Genomic DNA, 17,563 nt, shown 5'->3' with positions numbered 1-17,563 from the left:
CGTGCCATGCTCAATGAAAAAAACCTGCCAGATTTTTATTGGACTGAAGCAGTTGCTACAGCAATCTACATAATGAATAGGACTCCCACTGCAGCAATACATGGAATGACTCCAGAGGAGAGGTATACTGGTAGGAAACCAGATATTTCTCATTTGAAAATTTTTGGTTGCATTGCCTATGTACATGTGCCAGATGAGTTGAGATTCAAGTTGATGGAGAATCTCATATCCACAATGGCATGATCCACTAATATGCCATCAACATATGTTGCCACCCTTGGACAATGCTTTTTAGCATGTTCAAACTAGTCATCTCCCACATGGGCTATTCCCAAGGATTCGACAATATACCCAATGCAAAAAATCTTAAACTCTTTACACACTCCTAGAGATAACTTGATCAGCTGTTATAAGAGATTCACATCAGGCTTTTGAAAATTTTTGGTTGCATTGCCTATGTACATGTGCCAGATGAGTTGAGATCCAAGTTGGATCCAAAAGCTGAGAAGTGCATCTTTATTGGTTACTCTCTACAGCAAAAAGGGTATAGATGCTATAACCCTTCTACTCGTAAGTTTACAGTGAGCAGAGATGTTGTTTTTGATGAGATGAGTAGCTGGTATAAACCAGTAAATGTGATTGATGATGTAGATGCACAAAATGGTAATGATGCACAGAATTTACAGCAGCAATCACAAAATATTAGTGGACCTGGAGCGTCCTCTAGCAGTGGTTCACATTCTTCGCCATGGATAGGCAGATTGAGATCAGGAGAATCTTCTCAAAGTAATGCAAATAGTGGTATGCAGGTATCAAGAAAAGGAAAAGAGAAGGTAGATCAGCCCATGTTTGATGTGAATGCATGTCACTCTTATGTGGATGGTGAATCCAGTGGCTCAGAACAGAGCATTGATGATGAGTTGGGTATTCCTTCTATTGTTACACATGGAGTAAGGAAGACCAAGGATGTTTTGAGAGCGCCTGGGAGTGAAGCCACTTTGCGCAGGTCTACTAGAGTTAGGTATCCTATGGATAGGCTGAAATATGATGGATTTACAGCCATTCACTATGCATATATGGTCAAGGTGATACAGGAACCAGAACCCACTTCTTTTGAGCAAGCCATGGGAAAAGAAAAATGGAAGAAAGCCATGGATAAAGAAATGGATGCCTTGGAAGCAAATGCTACATGGGAATTGGTACCTTTGCCTCAAGGTAAGAATGCAATTGGCTGTAAGTGGGTTTATAAGGTGAAGCACAATGTAGATGGTTCTGTGAACAGATACAAGGCAAGATTAGTAGTCAAGGGGTATGCACAAACATATGACATTGACTATGAAGAAACATTCAGTCCGGTTGCAAGGATGGCAACTGTAAGAGCAGTCATTGCTATGGCTGCATCAAAGGGATGGTCTTTACATCAGATGGATGTAAAGAATGCCTTCTTGCATGGTGATTTGCAAGAAGAGATCTATATGGAGCAGCCATCAGGTTATGTGCATGCTGTTCATCCTGAGTTTGTTTGCAAGTTGAAGAAAGCTTTGTATGGCTTGAAGCAAGCACCTAGAGCATGGTCTGACAAGATAGGACAGTATCTTGTCACTATTGGCTTTCAGATTTCCAAGGCAAATTTCTCACTTTATGTGAGAAAAATAGAGAAAGGTATTATGCTACTTGTCATTTATGTTGATGATTTGATTATGACAGGTGACAGTGATGAAGATATCCTTCATGTGAAAATGCTATTGAAGCAGAAGTTTGAGATGAAGGATTTGGGAGAGCTGTGTTATTTCTTGGGCATTGAGGTGATTAGATCACCAAGTGGGATACAGCTCTTGCAGAGGCAGTATGGATTGGACATGCTGTCCAAATATGGGATGACAGGCTGTAAGCCTATTTCAGTTTCTTTGGAGCAGAATGTGAAGCTGAGCGCAGATGCACGTGAGCTTCTGGAAGACCCTACTATGTACAAACGCATAGTAGGAAGCTTGATTTATATGACTATTACTAGGCCAGATTTGAACTATGTTGTTGGATTGGTAAGTCAGTTTATGCAGGCTCCAAGGAAATCGCATTTGGATGCGGCTAGACGCATACTTAGGTATGTGAAGTCCACATTGCAGTATGGACTATTTTATGAGACTGGGGTTCAGATACAGCTGCATGGATACACTGATGCTGATTGGGCTGGTAGTATTTCTGATAGACGATCTATCAGTGGATATGTGTTCTCTTTTGGGAGTGCTGCAATCACTTGGAGCAGCAAGAAACAACCTACAGTTGCCTTGTCAAGCACAGAGGCTGAGTACAAGGGTGCAGCAATGGCTGCATGTGAGGTAGCTTGGTTGCATAAGCTACTTTATGATATGCATCAGTCTACAGATGGGCCAGTTGTCATTTATTGTGACAACATGAGTAGTATACACTTGGCAAATAACCCAGTCTATCATGCTAGAACAAAGCACATTGAGGTGCATTATCACTATGTGCGGGAGAGGGTTTTACTAGGTCTTATTGATCTAGTTTATGTCAGCACAGAGGATCAGGTAGCTGACATATTTATGAAGGCATTGGGCGCAGAGAAGCTGCGCAAGTTCAGAGACCTGCTTGGTGTGCAGGAATTGGGATTGAGCTCGAGGGGGAGTGTTGAGATATCGAGCTCCACTCGTGATACGCCAGGGTGACCGTTGTGTATTTATGTCACCGACTTGTCAGTTGCAGACGCGGTTGGTACACCGCCCATGAATAATAGCTACATGATAGCTATCCTTATCTACTCTAGTTTGTGGCTTAGTTAGTATGCCACCTTAGTTAGTTGAGTTTGGTTTGAGACCCATATATAGGGTTCTTCTATTTCTTTGTATGAGAGTTCTTTTGGCTTACACAACTAAGAAGAGGAAAACTATTTTCAGCCTCCACCCTTGTGTGTATTCCCCCATTGTGCAAGCAAGAAAGCTACAAGTGAGACTCCTTCCTTCTCTCCCACAATCTTGACAGTTCTTTGATCTCCATCACTTTTGTCATGTAAGCATAATGCTTTGTAGTGTAGCCACTATATGTCAACTTGTCAATAGGGTATCTGACCCTCTATGAGCGTCTAGGCTGTGGTGCACTGCTCAATTCCCCTCTCTCATGAGGCGGAATGTACTTGCTCTGCCTTGCGCTAGGTGTATAGACAGTTGGAATACCAAGTTCACTATCTAAAGTGTTAGTAGCCAGAAGTCATTCTACCAGGTGTCATCATACCTGATGCATCCTCGGTAACTTTCTCTTTTCCTTTGTTGTCCAAGACATCATATCTCCCCCTCACTGACATGCTGGTGTCAGTGGACGGTGAGCTCCTCAATCTCCTTGTCTATGGGGATACTGTCTGACTACTAGGGCCTATCATAGCAGCCGATGGCAGTGTATCCAGTGATACATACCAAGAACCCATCTCATAAAAAATAACATCCCTGATCACCAAGGTCTCCCTGGTAGAGGGATCACAGCATTTGTATGCCTTCTTCTCCTGCGAATATCCAATGAAAACACACTTATGCACTTTTGGATCCAGCTTCTTCCTTTTTTCATCTGGAATATGCACATAAGCAAGACACCCAAAGACTTTCATGTGACTTACATCCGGCTTATAGCCATATAGCTTCTCAAATGGTGTCATCTCATGAATACCTGCAGTGGGAGTCTGATTCAAGATATACATGGGTGTCATAACAGCCTCAGCCCAATAATAGAGCGCCATCTTCTTCTCATTCATCATGGCTCTAGCAGCTTCCATCATGACCCTGTTCTTTCTTTCAGCTATGCCATTCTGCTGAGGAGCGTAGTTGCAGGTAAGCTGCCTGCATATGCCATTTTCAGTCCAAACTCATTTGACACATACTCCCCACCACTATCTGATCTCAAGCGAGAGATATAGCAGTCAAATTCCTTTTCAACCTACTATTTAAACTGCTGAAAAATAGCAAACACCTCATCCTTTGTCTTCAGAATGTAAACCCAAGTATAGCGACTGTAATCATCAATGAATGTCACATAATAGTTCAAGCCTCCCATGGATGCATTATGGGCTGGCCCCCAAACATCAAAGTGCACTAACTGCAATGGACGTGTACTCTGCCTTACATGCCTGACAAATGGCAACCTTAAATGCTTACCAAACTGGCAAGCATCGCATACATGACCAATATCTGAATATTGAAACTTGGGTAAACCTGTAATAAGTTGTTTTTTCTGCATAATTTGCAGCCTTTGCAAATTCATATGCCCCACTCTCTTGTGCCAAATTTCCAAATCTCTAATAGTGCCAGAACCATGGGCAAACATAGCTGGATTCAGCTCTGGCAAGGTAGCATCAAGAGTAAACATTCTGCCATTCCTGTGACTGCAAGCTATCAACTTGCATCCATTGTCAAACTCTTCAATAAAGCAGCCATGCTTATTGAATCTAACCTGCAAGTTCTGCTCACAGATAGTAAGTTCTTTGTAATCGAAGGAACATGCAATACATCATGCAAATTTTTCTTTCTGCCATCATGAACCACAAGAGACACTTTTCCTTTATGTTCAATGCTATGCTGCGTGTCATCACCTGTACAGACATAGCCATGTTTTTCAGCCACCATATCAGTGTACCAATCACCATGAGGAGTCATGTGGTTCGATGCCCCTGAATCAATATACCAAACTGCATCATCAGTGGATTTTTCAGCAACTCTGTCTTTTACATACTGCATGGCAAACAATCTATCTCCTGAAGTATCATCTGCCTGACTAGACGTAGCAAAGTGTCCATGTTGTTTGCCCTTTTGATTGTCCTGCTTCTTCTAGTAGTCCTTGGCAATATGCCCATACTTCCCGCAGTAATGACAATCCTTATCCTTATTCGGATTGTCATATGGACGTTGCTATTTCCAGGAGTCTCTGCCTCTAGGGCTAGATATCTTCCTGCCTCTAAAGTTTCCACCACCTCTTGCATTCGATACATGCTGGTTGTTATTGCCATAGGATGCATTTTGCTGGCCTCCTCTGCCAGATCCATAGCATCTACCATAGTTGCCATGGCCATGTTGATTGGAATAGAAAATTGCATCCTTGTTTTTAGAACTGCTAGATCCTATAGCCAAGCCAAGATTAACCTCTTCATGGATAAGCAATGCAATCAGCTCATTGAAATCAGGCATTTCAGCCCGCATAGACACAGAAGTGTCAAAAAACTTATACTCAGACCCCAAGCCATTCAAAGTCACAGCAACCATGTCTTCATCTACAACCTGTGAACCAACAAATGCCAGTTGATCCGCAATGGTCTTAACCTCCGTGACATAATCCTGTATAGATTTGTTCTTTCTCTCCATGTTGTTGAACTTCTGCTTCAACTGTATCTTCATGGCACTTGTTGTTGTGCCATAGTACTTGACCAAAATGTCCCATGCATTCTTAGGAGAGCTGCACTTCATTATCTACATTACCATGGCATCTGAGATACATAAAGAGAGCCAGTGCAAGACTCTACGAGCTCTTTCTATCCAAGCTCAGTGTAATCGTCTCTGATCAGCCGTAGGTGCCGTAGGTCGATCTAGGAGCTCAAGTTCAGCTTCCGCTCCAGTCACCAACTCCCAGTAGCCTTTCCCTATTAAGAATTTCTCCATGCATAACTTCCATATGGCATAACTGTTACTGTCAAGGTTTTCCCCCACTATCTGGGTTATGTTTTCAATCCTTTCTGCATTAGCCATATTGTACCAGATAGTATCTAGTCACTGCCTGACTTCCTACAAGCCAACAAGTATGACTGACCAAGTTCAATCCTCAACTGTTTATGATAGTTTTTTGCAATTAATTACAGTAAAAAACCAGGGTATTTCAGCCCAATGACAGCTCAAAATAGTTCACAAACCAGTGGTCTAACTCATAAGTATAACAGTCAATACATATGCTATGGAGTTGCTTCAGCTTAAACTCCTTCAACCTCATTGCCAGGGTAAATACATACAGTTTGAAAACTGTAAACTTTGAGTAACCAGCAGCAATTTCAAGGCCGAAATCAATGTGTATACATGTCATACATGTTCCAAACTTTCCTAGACATTTGCTAATATATGTAAACAGTGCATATCCAACAAGTACAAGTGACATAAATCTACTCACAGATTGTATACAGCCAATAAACTGTCAAACCAAGATGTATTTCAGCCCAAGAGATCCTCAAACCACTTCATACATATGCCACTGTGTGTACAGGTCAATACATGACCAAACAAGCATCTGCAGACACTCTATCTATAAGAGGCAATGTCATATAATGCATTCACTGTTTATGACCAACCAATACCCTGTGAATACATTTGTTTCTAGATTCATATTTCAGTTTTTAAGAGCCTTAAATGCTCATATCAATGCTTATAGCATTCAACAGTCATATCTCGTACCATACAACTCCTTGTAGGTAACAAAAGGCATGTACTTCTTCAAGGCAATGACTCATATGATGATGATAGTTTTATGATAGTTTTCAGCCTATCATAAAATTTCATATCTGAATATTTTATCAGTAAAATGAAACCCAAATGCATCAACCTCAGTAAATATGCTTCATAAATGAACCCTCACTTCAGTAGAGCTCAAAATGTTCATCAAATGGCTTCAAATCTTCAGGAGGACTCTAGTGTATGCTGCCATGTTCAATGACAGTTTCTAGCCAAGTAAATACTTCCAAATCTGAGTATTTTTACAAACAACCTTCATTTTTCAAGCATAATATCCAATATATATTTTTACATAGCATGTATGTGCTCCAATAGGTCCTTTTGAGCATGCCAAGGAGCTCAAAGCTCTTGCCAATGTGTTGCATATGCTATGTATACTCTATATATAGCAGTTTAGGCTTCTGTTCTAGGTTTGTAATTAGTTTTTAGAACTCCTAGATGAGCTCATGCTCATGTACCAGCATGCCATGGTGATGAAGTGCCTTCCAAAGAGTACAACTAAGTTGTAGATGCCTTTAGTACTGATCATTGCCTTCACAGGAAGCCATGGGGATCCATTATATTAGCTGGCGCAATCACGCAGACTGCCTAGGAGTATACAACAGCAGCATTTGATCTTCATACTGATTAATGCCCTCTCTAGTGTGATCAATAGCACCTCCAGATGCTCCAGACAAGAGCCAAACAAATCCTCAACCAATACTTGAGCCAAATGGAGACCTGATAAACCAATGCATACCTTCAAAAAGACAATGGCAGACAACCCTTCTTCTCTTTTCAACCTTGGCAGGTCAATCTTCAGATCTTCTTCGTGCATGCACTCCACAGAGGCCAGTCATGGGTGCTCTGATGCCATGTTAAGATTCAAAGACAGAGACAAGAGTGAAGTGCTGAGTGCTCTCTCTTTCTTCCATTATCTAATAGACCACACACATAACATAAGTGTATACAATAGTACTAAGGTCTGTAGGACCATTCACACTGGGTCTAAGACCACCGACTTATTTAATGTCCCACACTTTGCTGATACAGCTGGACATAGCTAATGTCGGTCATATATACTGACATGAGAATAATGGGAGCTTGATATTCTAACACCTAAGAGAGTGAAGGAGGAATTATTGCAGCCAAAAATATCAATTTTTTAGGGGGAGAAGAAGACCCCCAAAAAAATGTCCCCCATCCAATGTGTTTGAGTTTTTGGATTATGCTTCTTCCTAATGACCAATAACCACTAACCTACAACTTATCTAGTTCAAGTTGGTTATTTCACACTTGCTCGAAGTGGTTCCAGCCTGGTTGAGGGAGCAAAAAATCTCAAAATCTCAATCATTCAACTTTTTGGCATCGAAATCTATCACCCTAGCCTCCATCACATGCTTTGTGGCTTCTGGATCTGGAAGCTGCTTTATAATACCAATCCTTGTGGCTATTAAATAGGGGGTCAAACGGACTCCGATTATTGACAAATAGACACTTTCATTGGATTCTTGACATTGAAATGCATCTAGAAAAACTTTGGCTCCTTGATCTACAACCATTTCATTTTACACCAAAAATGCCTCTTTTACAGCTCTCAAGGTCATTTTGCACGTGAATCTCAACTTTAAAATCCACTCTCAATACCATATCATCTAACTATGTGGTTAGCACATGACTATATTGGTTTTTCTTTACCTATCATTAGTTTGCCTTAAATTCCATGTGGTTGATATATCATGTTGAAAAATCTTTGCTATTACAAAGGAGACCCTACATAAGAGATTGCGATTCTAGCCATACTCACCACATGACCCAACCATAAACCATAAGGAACATCGAATGCACACTTCCAAGGGTTTAGCACTATAAAATACTGGTAGCAGTGTGAGAGCGGAGTTTTGAGCCCGGGATGTGCCTAAAATTTGCCAAAAAAAACAGAATTTAGGGGAAAAATATTCAACATCGAAGGTAGCGCCTCCAGCTAGGACAATTTTAAGCACCAAGTGAAAGACGGCTTTTAAAAGGCGTCCGAGCAACACTTGTGGATTTTTTATAATTATTCCAACTACCGTGTGGGTTGCCAAGAGTTGTAGTCAATGTGGGATATCAAGCTAGACGCCTAGGATTTTTCAGAGCTCGAATCGGATGCCGAACGAAGAAGGAGCCAACAAACGGGCAAGATATGAAAAGGTGGACCAAAGTTTGGCCAAATTGGGTGTACCTTTTGGAATTTGAACCCCCCCACCCCCCCAAATTTTATGCAACAAGATGATCAAAACGTGGAGAGATAGATGAAGGAAAGCGTGGGAAAAATGGCGCCTTCTGCGCCCCAAAAATGCACCCTCATTCATGGAGATGGAGATGGCAGGCTACAAACAACCCCTGCAACTGACAATGGGGGGCAACTTCTCTCCCTTTGATGGTCTTATCGCCGCCCTTCGCTCCTGGAATGATGGACTAAATGAAGAGATTCAGATTTACTATTTCTCTCTCCTCCCTCTCTCTCCTCTAAAGGGTTGTTTCTGTGTGCAAGAGGAAATGAAGAACGGTGAAGGAAAGATTGTCCGGTTGGGACCGGATTGCTTTCGGGTCGATGTAGACATGAAGATTACTGATTGTGAAGATGTTGGACAATGAATGTGGGCTGACCCACAGTCCCGCAGGAAAACCGAAATCCCGAAACACGAAACCTAAGCGGTAATTCCATTTTTATGAAGAAAAATGAGTTTTTATGCCATTTGATTAATGAAACATTGTGCCCATGGGCTGAATATTCATTATGATGTTTTTTTCTATGAGTTTCAACAGTTTATAATCTAAAAATCAGAAAATCATAAGCGATATGGCTGAAATTAATGTTATAAAACCCGAAAAAACACGCGTTTAAGGGGTAAAAATGGGGTTTTTGCAAAATAAATGGGAAATATGAGACATAACACCTACAAAACCTGAAATTTTGCTGTCAAGGAACCTAAGGGCCACAGCCCACAATCAATCTTAATTTTTAGTCATTTTTTATTGAAGGAAATAGAGGAAAAATACCAAAAAAATGGGTTTTAAATGGGTGAAAATTAGGAAACGGTAAAAGAAAAATTCCAAAAAATTACGTGTGTGTTTGTGCAGCGTATAATGAAGGTAGAGCACGAGGTTGGCCTCAGTTTACCCTCATTTCTATGTTTCCGTTCATGTTTATCGCTTTCTTTGTAAGGAAACATACATAAAACGACCCTTTTACTTATCAACGAATGCAAAACATTAAATGGCAGGGTGAGAGGGGAGGTTGAGCATCAAAACATAAACTAAAATGTGGTTTATGTGTTGCATCATGCCTATAGGACATTGTTTTAAAATAAAGAGAAAGGCAGCATGAGCATAAGGCTCAGTGTCTTCTCTCATTGCAGCACATAAACGCTAGCATGGAAATCATGAAAAGAGTGGTTTCACACGATGCACAATGCTGATTTTTTTATGTTTGTTTATGCAGGAATCAGACCCACGATTGAGAGCGTAAGGGTATCCCTAGCCATAGGATAGAGGGTCGATTTCCTAAGGGATTGTTAAGTAAGGACACATGGTATCTCCTGGAAATACGAGAAATATAAAAGAGAGGAGTTTGTGTTCGAATGTTCTATATGTTTTAGCGACGCATCAAGGGGCCAATCCCTGCAATGTAGGAGAGCTGCAGTGGGGCTGCGGTGTTTCTACTGAGAGGTTGCCTCCATGTATATGATTATGGTGGCATTGCCAATGTGTATGGGTTCTCCCTCTGAGGAGTTTATAGAAAGGGAAACGTTGGACTACAAAACTATAAAACTATAAACGCATAGATTAGGCTTTAGGACAGTTTGTCCTTTAGTAGTAGATTGACGCTCCTAGTCCACGAGGCCATGATGGTGTGTTTGTCTGTTATGAGCATGAGGCCCGGCTAGTGCCATAGCAGTGCGAGCCCATTTCAGGTCCCATCAGTGGTGCGTCTGCCGGGAGCTTCCAATAAGTGGTGGTTCTCGAATCTAGGGTTTTTAGGGACCCAAAAGTTGGAGATTGTAAGTCGTTATTCTCCTCAAAGGAGTAGCCCGATACACATAAGAGACAGTGGTCTTAGTAACCCAACTGCTGCACATAGTCCTTTAGGTGCAGGAGGAAGTGCAAGTTCTTTTTCTCTTCCACCAAGTCAACCCACTTCAAGTGGGGGTGCGATTCCATCAGTCCAAACTCCTACTGTCAATCCGATTATCGTCATGGCACAACCCATTGCAATTCTTGCAGGGACTTTGGATTTGCCAGCTTTAGGAGTTCCTTTGCCCATTTTTAATGGGTTAGCTAAAGAAGATGCGGAGTTTCACATTTGTGAATTCCAAAGATTAATGTTTAATTATCGCATCCAAGATGAGGGACATCTTATGATGTTCTTTAACATGACGTTAAAAGGAAGGGCTGCGGTATGGTATCATAGCATAGAGACTGGAACCATAACCACAATCGACCAATTTTATGCAGCTTTTCGAGGAGAATATGCCCCTGAAAGAGGTGTCCAATACTGGTTGCGTGTTTTGAATGTAATACGCCAAGACCCGCATGAGAATGTGAAAGCCTATGCCAAGAAGCTTAAGGAAGTGTTTCTAAGTTACAAACTTACCCAATTGCAATTCTTTTTGCATGGATTGGATTTCAATATTCAGGTACAATGGAGCAGTGTGGCTTTGGCTGATATAGACGCCGCCATTGTGCGGGCAAAAGGAGTAGAAGCACGATTACAAACGGCCTACTCCTCTCGAATAAATCTTAATGTGGGTCTAGTACCTGGAGGCAATTTACCATTAACAAATGGAAGTCAAGGGATGCCTATGATTAACCCTAATGGGAGAGGAAGCATGGTTCAAAATGTACCTTTGCTGCCAGCTCCTCCTAGTGTGACTATGCCTATGGCTAGTCAGTTGGCTCCACCAAGTGTTGGAGGCCAAGGTTTGAACCCTAATGTGGTTCCTATGAGTCAACAACCAATGCCTAATCAAATTGTTAGGCCAATGGAACGACAGATAAATGATCAAGGCTATGAGTCGAGTGCCTCAAATGTCCTTGGCGAGGTTAAGGATGAAGCACTACACCGACATGATTTCTGAACAATATCGGCAAATAGCTGTTGACGTCAATTTCTTAAAGAAGAAGCAGAATTTGATAGGGAGTCGACACCCTGAAGAGGGTGGTCCCTCAAGATTCAGCTATAAGTGGTGTGGTGGACAACACTTCCCTAGAAACTGTCCAAATTTTAAATGCGATATTTGTGGGAAGTCGGGCCATTTGGCTGCTACCTGTTGGAGTAAGATTAGTTCCCTCCAACAGGGGAGTAAACAGCTAGGTCTAGTTAATCATAGAGCGCAAGGTAATAACCTCTAGCAAAATGATGGACCAAGACAAATATTGCAAAGGGGAAAGACTACTATAGAAGAGTTGCCACAAGGCAATGGAGTTAGCCTTATCGAGGCTGTACATGTCAATGCCGCTGAAATCTCTAACCTACGAGCCGTTACAAGAGGCCAAAAGGCTAAAGAGGTTGATAAAGATAATACAAAACCAGTCGAGGGAAACACTAAGCAAGGGGATAAGGGGACGCAAGTCCTGAATCCTAGCGTGGAAGGTGAACCTCTAAGGCCTGTTGATAAAAAAGTCGATCCTAAGAAGGATGAGGAAGTGCCAAGAAAGAAGGCAAGAGCTAAAAAAAAAACAGCAAAGTCGGTCCCGAGACCAAAAGAAAGGATGGTTTGGCGAGAAAATAGAGCTTTGGCTACCTATCATGATTTTGATTTAGCAAGTTCTCTTTGCGAAGTCAAACCAGATGTGCTACCTATCATGATTTTGATTTAGCAAGTTCTCTTTGCGAAGTCAAACCTCTTACAGTTGATTAAATTATCTTCAGGAATACGCAAGGAATTCAAGAAGATCCTGTGTATTGGGTATATTGTAGAACCTTTGGGCATAGCATGAGTAGGGGAAGATTGGTTTGACCATGCTAAAAATAATTGCCCTAGGGTTCCAGCATACGTAGATGGAATATTAGTAGAGCATGCCATCGTAGACACTCGATCCTCCGTCAATATCATGAGTTCAGAGTTGATGGAGAGGTTGGGTCTAGGCATTCAAAAAGATAGCTCCACCCTTCTTAGAATGGCTGATGATAGTCTAAGGCAACCAGAAGGTTGCGTTACTAAAGTCCATGTTACAGTTGCAAGTGTAGAATGCTTCTTGGACTTTAGGGTGATAAGATTTGCAGGACGTCCTAGCTATCGAGTTTTGCTAAGTAGGCCTTGGATCTTACGAACAGACTGCCAAGTCGATATACCCGCCGGTCGAGTGGTTCTAGGTAGAGGTGCTAATCGAGTAATAGTCGATGCTTACCCTAAGTCTCCTCAAAGTGAGAGAGATCCTTTATCCTCTAGTGAATTAGAAATAGCAGATGATCCATCTGGTAGTGAGACATCATCCAGTGATGAATCTAAAGAGGTGTCCACTACAGAGGATATTTATCAGATAACTTTAAATGAGCTGATAGAGCCGCAAGATAGGATAAGAGATGCAGATGTGATTTAGTTGGACCTTGGCACGCCAAATGATTCGCAGCCAATTAAATTAGGTTCCATGCTCAGTTCAACAGAAAGGGAGGACTATGTGTCCTTGATTCAAGAATTCCGCGATAACTTTGCTTGGAGTTATGAAGAGCTGAGAGGCATTCCTCCCAACATGGCTATTCATACTATTCCTTTAAAAGAAGGCAGTCGTCCTGTTCGTCAGAAGGTAAGGCATATGCCTTTTGAATTGAGGGACGGGCTGTTTGAGGAGTTACAGAAGTTAAGGAAAGCTGGGTTAATCTTCCCTGTACAATACACAGAATGGTGTTCAGCAATTGTCATCAGGAAGAAGAAAAATAACCAGATCCGATTATGTGTAGATTTTAGAGAGCTGAATAAGCAGACGATTAAGGATTACTACCCGTTGCCATTTATTAACCAGATTTTGGATCAATTAGCAGGTAGGGAAATATATTCGTTTATGGATTGCTTTGCGGGATACAATCAGATGGCAATTGCAGAAGAGGACAAGTTGAAAACAACTTTTATTATTGTCTTTGGTACTTTTGTGTACCATGTGATGGCCTTTGGTTTGTGCAATGGACCTGGATCATGGCAACAAACAGCAGACAAGACCTTTGGTGACATCTCCCCAAATGAGTTGAAAGTATTTATTGATGACCTGGGGGCAGCCACCACTGTAAGGGAAAGGATGTTGATTATTTTAAGAAAGTGCTTTGAGCATTGCAGAAAATTTTGTATCACTCTTAATCCACGGAAGTGTGTCTTTGGAGTGCCTTATGGGCTATTGCTAGGCCATGTGGTCAGCTCAGTAGGGATCGCAACTGACCCTGAAAAGATCAAGGTTATAGTCACTATGAGTCCACCATGCACTCTGAAAGAGGTACATAGCTTTTTGTCATCGGTAGGGTACTATCGAAGGTTTATAAATGCCTTGGCAAAAAGGACGTTCCCATTAACAAACTTATTATCCTTTAGCTGTCTATTTGTATGGAGCGACCCTTGTAAGGTAGCTTTGGAGGATGTGAAACAGGAGCTAGTAAAAGCACCAGTTTTAAAAGCACCTAAAAGGAGCGAGTATTTTACATATTTTCAGTAGCCACCATGCATAGTATCAACTACTGTTTAGCCCAAATCTGGGAGGAAAAGTGGTATTATCCGAGAGCTTTTGCTAGTCAAAAATTGGGCATATCATAAATTAACTATACCTACATGGAGAAGTTGTGTCTTGCGATGGTCTTTGCGACTAAAAAATTCAGGCACTACATCCTCTATGACAAGGTAGTATTCTATACAAAGGCGGAAGGACTTAGATTTCTTATGAACAAGCTACAACCGCCTGATCATTTGGCAAAGTGGTTAATCACTTTGCAGGAGTTCGATTATGAGATTAAGAGTAAGCCACCGAGGTTGCAGGGTATTGTGGAATGCCTTGTGAATTTCGGGGAGCTGAAAGAGACTTTGGTTGAAGGAAGTGATATGGAAGAAATGTTTAAAATTGATACAGCTTCTATCCCACCTTGGTATGCTGCTATCACACATTATCTATCAATAGGAGAGCCTGGAGCTGGTTTATCAAAATCAGAAAAGAGGAAAATCAGAAAACAGGCTTTGAAGTTTTCCTTGATCGCAAGAACACTATATCAATAGGGTGTTGATGATATCTACCACCGATGTGTGATGCCTGATGAGTTCCTTTCATCTTGGAAGAGTGCCATGACTCTGCATGTGGAGGGCACTTTGCGGGACGGTTGATGGCATAGAAAGCTTTAAGAGCTAGATATTGGTGGCCGTCCATCTTCCAAGATTCCTTTGAGTACGTTAAGAGATGTGATACCTGTCAAAGACATGACAGCAGAGAGAATAGGAAATGCCCACTTACGCCTATCATGGCTATCCTTCCATTTGAGAAGTGGGGCATTGACTTTGTGGGTCCTATCACCCCGTCATCTACTACTCAGAAGAGATACATTATAGTAGCAATTGATTATTTTACAAAATGGTCAAAAGCATGGGCGACGAGGTAGGACAATGTAAAAGAGACTGAAAGCATTCTTTTAGAGCAGATTATCTGTCGTTTCGGTCCACCGAAGAAACTAGTGTCGACCGTGGAACCCACTTTTTGAATAAGGTGATCAAAAGCTTGACTGAAGCTTGGCAAATCAGGCACAACAAAATGACCCCCTATAATCCGCAAGCCAACGGGCAAGTCGAAAGTACTAATAAGTAGCTTGTGGGTATCTTGTCTAAAATAGTCTCTGAGAAGAAACGAGACTGGGACAGGAAGTTGTATGTGGTAGTATGGGCATACAATACAATGTTCAAGTGAGCTACTGGCCATACTCCATTTAAGTTATTTTATGGAGAAGAGTGTGTGTTACCCCTTGAAATCGAGTTGCCAATCATACAGTTTGCAATTAACCACTCTTTGGGAGATAAGGATTCACTCTTTGAACATTTCACGACCATAGTCCACTTGGATTAACTAAAATTGCAGAGCTTATTACACCAGGAGGTAGCTAAATGTCGAATGAAGCAGTTGCATGACCTTAAAGCGAATAAGTATACCTTTAAAAAAGGGCAATTAGTTATGTATTATGATGCGTGCAAGGAGCTGTTTCCAGGGAAGCTGGAACTTAGATGGGATGGCCCCTACAAGATTGTCAGGATAGGGAAAAATAGGTCTACGGCTCTACTAGTTGATCTGCAGGGAGTAGAATTTAAAAATAAGGTTAATCTTAATAAGATTAAACCTTATTATTTCTAAGTATGCTAATACACGAAAAATGAATTGCAGGTCCATGCTGGGGCTGATTTGAGACCTGCAAAGGAGCTTAAAGGTGGATGATGGGGCGGTTAATGTCAAGATTGTGGGAGAGAAGGAAGGAGTCTCACTTGTAGCTTTCTTGCTTGCACAATGGGGGAATACACACAAGGGTGGAGGCTGAAAACAGTTTTCCTCTTCTTAGTTGTGTAAGCTAAAAAGAACTCAAGTACAAAGAAATAGAAGAACCCTATATATGGGTCTCAAACCAAACTCAACTAACTAAGGTGGCATACTAACTGAGCCACGAACTAGAGTAGATAAGGATAGCTATCATGTAGCTATTATTCATAGGCGGTGTACCAACCGCATCTGCAACTAACAAGTCGGTGACATAAATGCACAACGGTCACCCTGGCATATCACGAGTGGAGCTCAATATCTCAACACTCCCCCTCGAGCTCAATCCCAATTCCTGCACACCAAGCAGGTCTCTGAACTTGCGCAGCTTCTCTGCACCCAATGCCTTCGTGAATATGTCAGCTACTTGATCCTCTGTGCTGACATAAACTAGATCAATAAGACCTAGTAAAACCCTCTCTCGCACATAGTGATAATGCACCTCAATGTGCTTTGTTCTAGCATGATAGACTGGGTTATTTTCCAAGTGTATACTACTCATGTTGTCACAAGAAATGACAACTGGCCCATCTGTAGGCTAATGCATATCATAAAGTAGCTTATGCAACCAAGCTACCTCACATGCAGCCATTGCTGCGCCCCTGTACTCAGCCTCTGTGCTCGACAAGGTAACTGTAGGCTGTTTCTTGCTGCTCCAAGTGACTGCAGCACTCCCAAAAGAGAACGCATATCCACTGGTAGATCGTCTATCAGAAATACTACCAGCCCAATCAGCATCAGTGTATCCATGCAACTGTATCTGAACCCCAGTCTCATAAACCCTTAAGTAACGTGATCTTTCATTCTAACTAGATCGGGATGTCAGTATTGGCTACCCTATGTGGACTTCACATACCTAAGTATGCGTCTAGCCGCATCCAAATGCGGTTTCCTTGGAGCCTGCATAAACTGACTTACCAATCCAATAGCATAGCTCAAATCTGGCCTGGTAATAGTCATATAAATCAAACTTCCTACTATGCGTCTGTACATAGTAGGGTCTTCGAGAAGCTAACCTGCATCTGCGCTCAGCTTCACATTCTGCTCCAAAGGAACTGAAATAGGCTTACAGCCTATCATCCCATATTTGGACAGCATGTCCAATCCATACTGCTGCTGCAAGAGCTGTATCCCACTTGGTGATCTAATCACCTCAATGCCCAAGAAATAATGCAGCTCTCCCAAATCCTTCATCTCAAACTTCTTCTTCAATAGAATTTTCACATGAAGGATATCTTCATCACTGTCACCTGTCATAATCAAATCATCAACATAAATGACAAGTAGCATAATACCTTTCTCTGTTTTTCTCACATAAAGTGAGAAATCTGCCTTGGAAATCTGAAAGCCAATAGTGACAAGATACTGTCATATCTTATCAGACCATGCTCTAGGTGCTTGCTTCAAGCCATACAAGGCTTTCTTCAACCTGCAAACAAACTCAGGATGAACAACATGCACATAACCTGGTGGCTGCTCCATATAGACCTCTTCTTGCAAATCACCATGCAAGAAGGCATTATTTACATCCATCTGATGTAAAGACCATCCCTTTGATGCAGCCA

This window comes from Lygodium microphyllum, chromosome 4 (assembly GCF_053477565.2).
Source record: "Lygodium microphyllum isolate KBCC chromosome 4, Lygodium_microphyllum_v1.1.10, whole genome shotgun sequence".
Lineage (NCBI taxonomy): Eukaryota > Viridiplantae > Streptophyta > Polypodiopsida > Schizaeales > Lygodiaceae > Lygodium > Lygodium microphyllum.
This window is presented reverse-complemented; position numbering follows the sequence as displayed.